Below are 12104 nucleotides of genomic sequence, written 5' to 3' on the forward strand. Positions count from 1 at the left end.
GGTGGAGCCTACCATTCCCAGGCTTGAGGCCTGAGAACCTTTTTTGGTCACATGGACGATCCTTTTGCAGGATTCTGTGTGTACCAGGAAAGCATCCTTGTTTCCTGTAATCAGAGCAAGCACCCACTCCCATTCCCATCCCCAGAGTCAGACTTTGTAGTGGGACCTACCAGATTGCAGGTGGGTCTCCTTCACTTCAGGAAGGCCTAGTAAGCCTTCCCATGCCAATCCTTATTAAGACAGCCAAATATAAACATTAAAGAAAGTAAGATAAAGTCCTTGGAAAAAACCCAGCCAAACAAATCCTATAAACTTCTCGTTAAAATGTGACCCTCATCACTCTAATCCTTCTATTACCCATCCGTGCTGACTCTAATCCCAATCTTATCACCACACTTCAGTAGAACACTTCTTTCAAGCTGGCCAGAACACTGTTCTCAGGGTCCAACATTTTACTTTTGATGTTCCTGCTAACGGGGCCCTTCTCATTCTCCATGGATGAGATACCAGGCACTGGCTTACACTATCAAGCCTCTCTGACTTTGCAAGGATGGGGGACAAAATAGTTGGAAAGGGGAGTGAGGTAGCGCTCCCCTTGGGCTCCAGCTGCCCCTCCCTCCCCATCAAAGGATCAAAGGGAGGGATGAGTTATCACCCCAGCTGGGGTGGGGTGGCCCTGCCCTTCCTGGTAGGAGCCTATTTTTTAACTGATTTATTTACTTCCCTGGCCCTTTCCTCATCTTTCTGATTAATAGTTTAGTTAGGGGTTCTGGAAAATTTATATCCAGTTGTTACCATAGCAACCAGCTCTCTTGCACAGGATACCGTAGAAAATGCATTTGGGGTCTTCTGAAGGAGCTGGGTTTACAAGGATCTCAGCATATACCAGGGCACAATGGACAAGATGATGTTCGACTGATAGGAGTAAGAATTATGAGCAAGGATATGAAATGGTCTCACCACACTGTAAATTGGGAAGGACAGTTTTAGTGTCTTCCTTCTCTCCTTTTCTTGTCTCTCTTTCCTGGGACATCTCCCCCTCTCAGTGTTTTCTCCTAGGTCCCCAGAAAGTTAGTTCCCCGCAGTACAAGGGCAGAGAGTCTCAGAGAGCCTCATTTCCTTTTGGTAAAAGGAAGAATTTGTAGCAGGCAGAACCATCCCAAGATGGAATTGAGGAGCCTTGGGAGGTAATGATCTCTCCATCACTGGAGGTGTGTGAATGGGGCCCTGTCAGAGGGCTCTAGAGAGGACTGCACAAAAGATGGAGTGAGCGGTGGTATGTGTGGAATCTCTGGGTCCCTCCCAGCCCTGGGATGGGAGAGTTGAACTGAGCCTGCTTATGAACCAGTCTCACCTTACCCCAACTAAGCAGAATATCAGAGTTGGGCATTTCAGCTCCCTGGGTGCCTGGGATGTCCTTTGTGTCCCCATAAACTCAATGCCCAGCATCTTGCCTGGCCCATGGGTGAATGAATGAATTCCTTAGGGTTTTATTAAGTGCAGTGGGCACAATCTACTGCTTATGTTCTTTTATTATGATAATAAAAACCTCTTTAAAACATGGCCAAATAACAACTTGAACTGGAAGCAGGAAAAAAATGCCGCTGCTTGTAAAAACCCCCTCCCATGTACTGGAGTCATTCCCTGAATTACAGTTGAGGCATAAAAGTGTTTGTTCTCTACAACCACATGGAGGCCATGTGGCATAGGGAAAGCTCTCCATGGACAAGTCCCCTGTTCTCCCTCTGTCTCAATTTTCTCCTCTGTGAAATGGGAGTAATGGAAGTCATTAGGAATGAGCAGCTGATGGGTAGAGATTGCCTACAGTGCTGTGTCCAGCAGGTTTCAGAAGTTGTTTCTAGGCTCAGTTGAAGAGTGTATGGTAATAGATTAGCAATGTCTGCCCTGGGCACCAGACAGGAGGTGGGGGCCTATGTGTTGTGTATTTGTCATCCCTGGCCTAGGTGGTCCTGAGGGGCCCAGATGGTTCTAGATGCCAAGACTGAAGGTCACCCCAGCCATTCTAGGTCTCCTCAATCATTCCTCTTTGCTGATTTTGGCTGAGCTGTCTCACATGCTTTGGGCCTTTGCTGAGACAACTGGGTTGACTCATTACCTCACCCTCCAATAGCCTTGCCTGGGCTTGTTCACATGGTGGGGACAAGGGTCCCAAGAGAGTAAATGGCAGGGTACAAGGCCTCTTGAGGCTTAGGGTTGGAAGTAGGATAATACTGCCATGGTCTATTGGTCAGAGTAAGTCATGGTGTCCGAGGTGGGGAAAGAGACAGGGGTCTTGGGAAGAGCTGCAAAATCACATCTGCAAAACAACATCGATACAGGAAGAGAAATAATTGGGACCATTTTTGCAAACAATCTACCTCAGTTCCCCCTTTTTAAACAAAAACCAGAGCCTTGAGTTTATTACCCGTGAGCAAGTGGGGATGAATTCTATTCTTTTCCACTGTCTGATTCAAACCTATTTTTAGATGTAGTCTAATAAAATGAATTTCACACCTGGGTTACTCACCCACTAACAAACACTCTGTTCTTATCAATGCCTGGGACAAACACCTAGGCAGCCTGGATTTGTAGTTCCATTACCTCCCAGCACAATAATTGTTAATTACTTGCTTTATTTGGTTCTGTTGCGTTTGCCAATAGTCAATTACCTATGTTAGGTTTTCTTGTGATCAGTGGGGCTTATCCAATATTGCAGCTCAGCTCTGTGTTTGTCTCAGAGATGTCTTTTCCAAGAGAGTTAAAGAAAACCCTTGTTCACTGGTTTATTGAATATTAGCCTTTATCTGCTTATTTCAAAGGTTCCTTATTCACTGCTGCAAGCACCAAAGTGCTCAGGCTGAGCTCTTAGAATCGAACAAAAGACTAGAGATAAGCCCCCCTTTGCCTGATCTGGCTAAATCCCAGTACGTGGAATAGAGGAAAGAACAAATTGTGGGGTCCAGGGGCATTCGTTTAGTTCATGCCTGAATCTCTGAAACTGCCTTATCCCCTTTAATCCACCCTCCACACTGCGGCCAAGAGACCTAACACAGAGATCCGATCACATTACCCGTGTTAGAGTGCATTGATGGACCCAGTTCTTCAGTCCTGCTTCTACTCATGTTCTGTGTCATATGACTTTGCAGGTGCATGTCTTTGAATCTGGACCAGGCCATGGGACTTCTTTTGGCCAACAGAATGAGGTGGAAGCAGCAATGTGCCATTTCTGAGCCCAGGCCTTCAGACATCCTGCAGGTCTCCCTTTGTACTCTGTGCCTCTGCCACTGCCATTATCAAGGCACATGCACGTCGGCCCCTGGTCCCAGGAGGAAGAAAAGAGACTCATGAAGAGCCAAACCACTGCAGCAAAGCCCAGCCAGAACCAGCCAAACTCCAGTTGACCCCAGATTCGTAAGTCATGAACACAATCTTAAACCATTGAGATATGGACTGGTTTATTATGTGGCAAAAGTTGATTCATCATTCTTGTGTGTAATCCCAGCACTGGTCCCTTATAGCTTGAGGCATAAGGTCCAGGCAAAGCCTTCCAGTGTCTGGACCCAGTTACTTCTTCTGTCTTGGTGCCTCCAGATCTCCCTTTTCACATTACATTTCAGCAGTTCTTCAAATGCATCATGCTAGCTCACATTTCTATGCCTCTGCACCGGATGTGCCCTCTGCCTGGAATGCCATTCTCCTCTCCATTGTCTGCCCAGAAAACTCCTATTCATCTGTCAGAACCCACCTCAGGCATTATCTTTTCCAAGGAAACCCACTGTATTCTCTTCTCCCCTGTGATAAATCATTCTTACTTCTGTGAAAGGTCTGGACTCATTTATATGTCCATTGTTACCATGTGACATGGTGTTATGATGTGGGTTCTTTTGATGTTGTGTTTGCCCATTTTTGCTTGAGGTCAAGGACAGCCTTTATTCATCAATGTATGCTTAGTGCCTAGAGCAGTGCCTGGTTCCAACAATGTTTGATGACTAAATGAGGTATTGGGATCCTTTCTTGCTGGGGGATTTGCCCGCAATGGGAAGATGGTCATTTCTTACTTCCTTTCTTCCCCCGAAACTCAGATGGCGGATTTGCTTATGTTCTGTCATTGCACTTACTGGCTGATTCCACTGTAGGGGGCGCTCAAGTGCTGAGTAAACAAATGAATCCTGGGTCCTGTGGGTGCCCCTGCTGGGCTATGAGCCTCTCCAAGGCTGAATCTGGGTTTGTTCACCTCTGTACCCATGGTGCTGGCACCAAACCTGTACGTGGGCAGTTTCAGAAAGTCCATTCATTCAAAATATTTGTTATTTCTGGAATGTCCACCTAAGTGCCAGGCACTGTTCTAGGTGCCGTGGATAGGTGGTGACCAGATAGACATGGGTCCCTGCCCTCCCAAAGCTTGCATCCCAACTGGGGAGACAGGAAAGACAGTAAACAACTCAGTTAAATAAAATGTTGTTCCTGTTTGTTCCTATGGCTGGAGGAATTCTCTGTGCATTTGGAAGTTATGTTTGTTGAGTGTCCAACTTAAAAATTAGCCATTTGTGAAGAGTGCTCAGGAAGCTGGGGCATCTCAGAGAGAGAACAGTTAGTTGTTCTCCAGAAGAGTGAACCCAGAGACACAACTAGAAGTCAGTGATGGTGACCCTACACCTGACACCAGCCAGGGTATACCATGCGTGGGCAGGGAAGTTTTGAATATGAGTCCTATTCCCAATGGCTCTAGGGCACATTGCTGATTTGCATTCGAGCTGTTTTTCAGTTGGACAACTTTATACATTGTGCTCCAGGGTGAGTGGTAACAGAAATGTATTTAATTAATGATGTGGGGGAGGCCAAACAGTAAATAAATAATTACAAAGTGTGACAAGCACTTTATGAAGGGACCTGAGATGAAGTTGGGAGGAAGGCAGGGGCTTTGAGACTGCTAAGGGCGTTGGCTTTTATTGTGAGTGCATCAGAGACCAGGGGAGAGATGGGATCTGATTTGCGTTTAAAAAATATCACTACTTCTGCCATGTGGAGTACACATTTATTTAATTGAATCAAATATTTCTGGAGAGCGTCCCAACAAATTGGCTTCTAGTTCTTGAAACCATCACCTCCCCCTGCTGAATTTCACAACCACCTTACAGAACTTAGGCCCCTAATTTTCCAAGGAGACAAACATTCAATTTCTGGTTTAGATTTGCATGAGAAAGAGACCTTAATTACTCTGATCTCTAACACCTCTCAGGAGCTGATTTGAGCTTTTTCAGATGCAAAGAGTGTTAATTGGCTAAGGGGCCCAGCTGAGCTTACCTCTCCACCTCCAAGTGGGTAGGGGGTGGGGATGGGTGTTGGAGAGGAGGGGATGGGGAGGGGGTTAGAGAGGAGGGGGCACTTCACATTGTTAGTTTCCTGGAGGTCTGCAGAAGGCAAGGAGGAGATCAACACACAGCAGTTTTGCCTACTTTCCTCCCTTCAAGTCTCCTCCCATTTGCCCTTCAAGATCCAGCTCACCCCGACTTATTCTAGAAGATTCCCCCAGCCCCACTCCTACCCCAGGATCTCCCCAACTGCTTCCTGGGCTGCCAGTGCCTGGGATCCTGGTTTCTAATTACAGCACTTCCACACTGCGCTGGATGGTCCCTTCCACTTGGGAGGACAAAGACCCATCTCATGCAGCTTTGCCTCCTTGCACAGCCAAAAGTGGGCACCCAGGAAATGTGAAACAAATGAATAATACAACAAATAGTAATAATGATAATATAGTTGTAGAAGCTGTCACTTATATAGGGCTTCCTGTGATTCTACGCTGTTTGGTCTCAGAGTTAGAAAACATTTAATCCTGTTCTCGAATTCCTGCCAGAGCAGATGTACTGAATGATCCATTACTGATAGTCATAGATTTATTTGTGGGATTATTTAATATTTACCACCTCATGAGGACAAGAAATCTACTTTAATCACTGCACTATCCACAGTGCCTAGCTGAGTGTCTGGCATACAAGGGGTCAACAAATATTTGTTGAATGAGTGAATGCTTGCATACCTTCAGTGATGGGGAGTTCACTGTCTCCTGAGGAAGTGTTGCTCATTTTTAGCAGCTTTTCCTGTTAGTTGTTCCTTTTATTGAAGCTACATTTGTTTTCATGGAATGTCTGTCTAATCCTGACTCCTGGCCTCTCTCAAAGGCAACTTCCCTTCCTCTCCTGAGGCTGGAAGGCTATGACCTATAAATGTCTCTTGTTAACTCCCCCCTGTTCTTTCTTGGGTACAGCACAGCCAATTCCTTCCTCATAATCTCCTAGCATCCACTCACTGCCTTATCCTGGTCACTCTCTGTGCAACAGTCCAGATTGTCCAGTTCCTTCTCACAGTAAAGGCCTGATATATATGTGAGGATGGGACTCTCACTCCCCACATTTTGGGAATTACATTGCTATTCATGCAATTCTTTTAGTGCACCTACCTCTACTCTATTTAAATCCAAGAGACAGGGTAGGTGGACCAAATGAGGTCTTTCCTTTTCTATGCATATAGAAACTGTTGATGGTGGGTATATGGGTGTTCACTGAAAAATTTTTTCAACATTTTGGTACATTTGAGGGGCGCCTGGGTGGCTCAGTCATTAAGCATCTGCCTTCGGCTCAGGTCATGATCCCAGGGGCCTGGGATCAAGCCCCGCATCGGGTCCCTGCTCTGCGAGAAGCCTGCTTCTCCCTCTCCCCCTGCTTGTGTTCCCTCTCTAGCTTGTGTCCCTCCCTAGTGTCTCTGTCAAATAATAAATAAAAAATCTTCAAAAAACATTTTGGTACATTTGAAATGTTTCAAAATAAAATGTTGGGAAGAGGGAAAAAACTCAATACAGTAATTAAAATGAAATACTAAAAAAAATGTTTAACTCAAAAGAAGACAAAAGAAGAGAGAAAGAAAACAGGATGAATAGAAAACAAATAACAGGGGCGCCTGGGTGGCTCAGTCATTAAGTGTCTGCCTTCAGCTCAGGTCATGATTCCAGGGTCCTGGGATCGAGCCCCGCATTGGGCTCCCTGCTCGGCGGGAAGCCTGCTTCTCCCTCTCCCACTCCCCCTGCTCGTGTTCCCTCTCTGTCAAATAAATAAATAAAATCTTTAAAAAAGAAAAGAAAAGAAAAGAAAACAAATATCAAAATGGCCATCCTAAAAGCAGCCATATCAAGAATAATATTACATGTAAATGAACTAAACATTTTAATTAAAGGTATAAATTCTCAGACTGGTTAAAAGAGCAAGAGCTGGGGCGCCTGGGTGGCTCAGTCGTTAAGCATCTGCCTTCGGCTCAGGTCATGATCCCAGGGTTCTGGGATCGAGCCCCGCATCGGGCTCCCTGCTCAGCAGAGAGCCTGCTTCTCCCTCTCCCACTCCCCCTGCTTGTGTTCCCTCTCTCACTGTGTCTCTCTCTGTCAAATAAATAAATAAAATCTTTAAAAAAAAGCAAGAGCTAATTATCTGCTGTCTACAACTGTCTATTTTCTGTAGACCCTGCTGTACACACTATGCAGAAACACTAATCATAAGAAAACTAGAGTGGCTATATTAATATCAGATAGTATAAACTTCAAAAGAGGTATTATCAGAGACAAAGAAATAAGATTCATAATGAAAAGTGGGTTCATTCATTGGGAGGACAAAACAGCTATAATTGTGAATATGTGCAATAGCAGAGCATCAAAATACATGATATAAAAACTGACAGAACTAAATGGGGAAATAGATAAATCTATAACCATAGTTTTACTCTTGTGGTAGTTGGTAGAATTATTAGAACAAAAATAGTAAAGACATTAAAGAGCTCAACAACATTATCACGCACTTTGACACCTAGCGACTATAGGATACTTACGTTTTTCAAGTGCCCATGGAATGTTCACCAGGATAGACCATATACTGGGCAAAAAATAAAACAAATGTTTTAAATGTTTGAAGTTTAAATGTTGAAAACATGCAGAGTATGTTCCCTCATGACAAATAATGATGAATATAAAGCTACAGATTTAAGTTCAATGAGCCTGAAGAACAAGAAACATGAAGAAAAGGATATCAAGGCATATGATAATAGTAATTGCCCAAAAGCATTGATAAAGAGAAACTTCAAAAAGTTGCAAGAAGCAAAAAAGACATGTACAGAGGAACAAGGATGAAGATAACAGTAGATTTCTCGTCAGAAACAGTACAAGCAAGAAGACCATGAAGCCATGCCTTTGATGTACTGAAAGATAAAAAAGCCTGTCAGCCTAGAATTTTATTTTATTTTATTTTATTATGTTATGTTAATCACCATACATTACATCATTAGTTTTTGATGTAGTGTTCCATGATTCATTGTTTGCATATAATACCCAGTGCTCCATGCAGAACGTGCCCTCTTTAATACCCATCACTAGGCTAACCCATCCTCCCACCCCCCTCCCCTCTAGAGCCCTCAGTTTGTTTTTCCGAGTCCATAGTCTCTCATGGTTCATCTCCCCCTCCGATTTCCCCCCTTCGTTCTTCCCCTCCTGCTATCTTCTTCTTTTTTTTTTTTTTCTTAACGTATTTTGCATTATTTGTTTCAGAGGTACAGATCTGTGATTCAACAGTCTAGCACAATTCACAGTGCTCACCATAGCCCATACCCTCCCCAATGTCTATCACCCAGCCACCCCATCCCTCCCATCCCCCACCACTCCAGCAATCCTCAGTTTGTTTCCTGAGATTAAGAATTCCTCATATCAGTGAGGTCATATGATACATGTCTTTCTTTGATTGACTTATTTCACTCAGCATAATACCCTCCAGTTCCATCCAAGTCGTTGCAAATGGCAAGATTTCATTCTTTTGATGGCTGCATAATATTCCATTGTATATATATATACCACATCTTCTTTATCCATTCATCTGTCGATGGACATCTTGGCTCTTTCCACAGTTTGGCTATTGTGGACATTGCTGCTATAAACATCGGGGTGCACGTACCCCTTCAGATCCCTACATTTGTATCTTTGGGGTAAATACCCAGTAGTGCAATTGCTGGATCGTATGGTAGCTCTATTTTCAACTTTTTGAAGAACCTCCATACTGTTTTCCAGAGTGGCTGCACCAGCTTGCAGTCCCACCAACAGTGTAGGAGGGTTCCCCTTTCTCCACATCCCCGCCAACATCTATCATTTCCTGACTTGTTAATTTTAGCCATTCTGACTGGTGTGAGGTGATATCTGATTGAGGTTTTGATTTGGATTTCCCTGATGCCGAGTGATGTTGAGCACTTTTTCATGTGTCTGTTGGCCATTTGGATGTCTTCATTGGAAAAATGTCTGTTCATGTCTTCTGCCCATTTCTTGATTGGATCATTTGTTCTTTGGGTGTTGACTTTAAGAAGTTCTTTATAGATTTTGGATACTAGCCCTTTATCTGATACGTAATTTGCAAATATCTTCTCCCATTCTGTTGGTTGTCTTTTGGTTTTGTTGGCTGTTTCTTTTGCTGTGCAAAAGCTTTTTATCTTGATGAAGTCCCAATAACCTAGAATTTTATATTCAGCAAAAATATTGTTTAAAACAAAAGACAAAAAACTTTTTTAGACATAAAAACGAAGGGAATTCATCATTAATACATCCACACGAAAAGAAATGTTAAAGGAATTTGAACAGACAGAAGGATAAAGGACACCAGATGGAATTCTAAATGCACAGGAAGTAATGAGAAGTATTAGAGATGGTAAACTATAAATACATATATGAACATATATATATAATTTAAAATTCTATAACTGGTATTTAAATATTAAAAAATTAAGTTTGATGTGGGATTTATAAAATATGTAAATGTAGAATGTTTATCAACAGCACAAATGTTGGTAGTGGAAAAATGTGTGTGCACTATTGTAAGGTTCTTATGCTATCCATGAAGTGGCACAATATCACTTGAAGGTAGACTATGATAAATATGTATTCTGTAGACTCTACTACAATAACAAAACAAAGAGAAAGCAGTGATAAAAGGTGATATAGATATTCATCATTATAAAGTAATCAAAAGAAGCAAGGGAGGGGTGCCTGGCTGGCTCAGTTGGTAGAGCATGTGACTCTTGATCTTGGGATCGTAAATCTGAGGCCCACATTGGGCACAGAGTTTACTTAAAAAAATAATAAAAAATTAAATCTTTAAAAAAAAAGAAGCAAAGGAAAAAGGAAAAGGGGAACAAAGAATAGCAGGGTTAATTAGAAAATAAATATCTAGGATGATAGATTTAAACCTAACCATATCTACAAGCTCATCAAATGTACAGGGTCTAGGGGCACTTGGGTGGCTCAGTCAGTTAAGCACGCAAGCACTCTTGGTTTTAGCTCAGGTCCTGATCTCAGGGTTGTGAGATAGAGCCCTGCGTTGGGGCTCTGTGCTCTGTGTGGAGTCTGCTTGAGATTCTCCCTCTTCCTCTGACCCTCCTGTTCATGCTCATACTCTCTAAAAATAAATAGATAAATCTTTTAAAAAATGTACAGGGTCTAAATGCCCAAATTACAGGGCAGAGATTGCCAGATTGCATAAAAAAGCAAGTCCCAACTATATGCTGCCTATGGAAAACACATTTTAAATATAAAGACACAGATAGGTTACAGTGGATGAATGGAAAAAAATATACCATGCTAACAGTAGTCAAAGAAAATGGAATGCTATATTAATGGAATTAATGCTGGAATGCTATATTAGCATCAAAGTATATTTCAGAGCAAAGAATATTACCAGAGATAAAGGTCATTTCATGATGTGATAAGGGGGCAGGGGTCAAGTAATCAGGATAATATAATCCTAAATATTATGTGCCTAATAATAAAGCTTGAAGCAAAATTCATAGAACTAAAAGAACTAGAAGGGCACCTGGGTGGCTTAGTTGGTTAAGCAACTGCCTTTGGCTCAGGTCATGATTCTGGAGTCCCGGGATCGAGTCCCACATCGGGCTCCCTGCTCAGCAGGGAGTCTGCTTCTTCCTCTGACCCTCCCCCCTCTCATGCTCTCTCTCCCATTCTCTCTCTCTCAGATAAATAAAATCTTAAAAAAAAAAAAAAAAGAACTAGAAAAATCCACAATTATCATTAGGGATTTCAGTAATCATCTCTCAAAAATTGGTAGAATAAGTAGACAGAAAATCAGTGAGAATATGGAAGACTTGAACAATACTATCAAGAAATTTGTCCCAGCTAGCATTTATTGAATACTTCTTACACCAGCAAAATATGCATTCTTACCATTTGCATATGGCACATTTACCAAGATAGATTATATTTGGGGCCATAAAACAAGTCTCAAAAAATTTCAAACAATTCACCTCATAGAAATTTTTTTTCTCAGATCACACTGGAGTTAAATTCTAAATCAGTAACAGAAAGATCTCTGTAAAATCCTTAAATGTTTGGGAACTAAATAGCATACTTCACTTCTAAGGAGCCCATGGATCAAATAAATAGTGAAAAATGATTAGAAGATATTTAGAACAGAATGAAATGAAAATACAACATCAGATTTTGTAGGATGCTGCTAAAGCAGTATTTACAAGGAAATTTATAGCACTAAATGGCTATATTAGAAAAAAAGAGAAAAGTCTCAAATCAATGACCTCAACATTCACCTTAAGAAACTAGAAAGGGGAGAACAAATGAAATCCAAGTAAGCTGAAGAAAAGAGATAGTAAAGATCAAGGTGGGGGTGCCTGGGTGGCTCAGTCGTTAAGCATCTGCCTTCAGCTCAGATCATGATCCCAGGGTTCTGGGATTGAGCCCCGTATCAGGCTCCCTGCTCAGCGGGAAGTCTGCTTCTCCCTCTCCCACTCCCACTCCCCCTGCTTGTGTTCCCTCTCTAGCTGTGTCTCTCTCTGACAAATAAATAAATAAAATCAAAAAAAAGATCAAGGTGAAAAGCAATGAAATAAAATATAGAAAACAGTAGAAAAAAATCAATGAAACCAAAAGCTGTTTTTTTTAAGAAGATCAATAAGAATGATAAGCCTCTAGTTAGACTGACCAGGGATAAAAGAGAGAAGACACAGTTTCAATATTAGGAATAACAGAAGTGGTATCATTATAGATTCTCCAGATAATAAAA

The 12104-nt window shown here is 42.2% G+C and overlaps 1 protein-coding gene across 1 annotated transcript in view; it reads left to right on the forward strand.

Annotated features, from left to right (window-relative positions):
• Nucleotides 1–3207: 3207 nt before the first annotated feature.
• ALDH1B1 (aldehyde dehydrogenase 1 family member B1) overlaps nt 3208–12104 on the forward strand; it is a 148193-nt gene continuing 139296 nt past the window's right edge. The window contains 1 exon segment of the mRNA XM_054509314.2: nt 3208–3411. The gene's annotated coding sequence lies outside the window, so the exon portion shown is untranslated.

The sequence above is a fragment of the Mirounga angustirostris genome, unplaced genomic scaffold, assembly GCF_029215605.1.
Source record: "Mirounga angustirostris isolate CCGP_5_RB_7025 unplaced genomic scaffold, mMirAng1.0.hap1 SCAF_15, whole genome shotgun sequence".
Lineage (NCBI taxonomy): Eukaryota > Metazoa > Chordata > Mammalia > Carnivora > Phocidae > Mirounga > Mirounga angustirostris.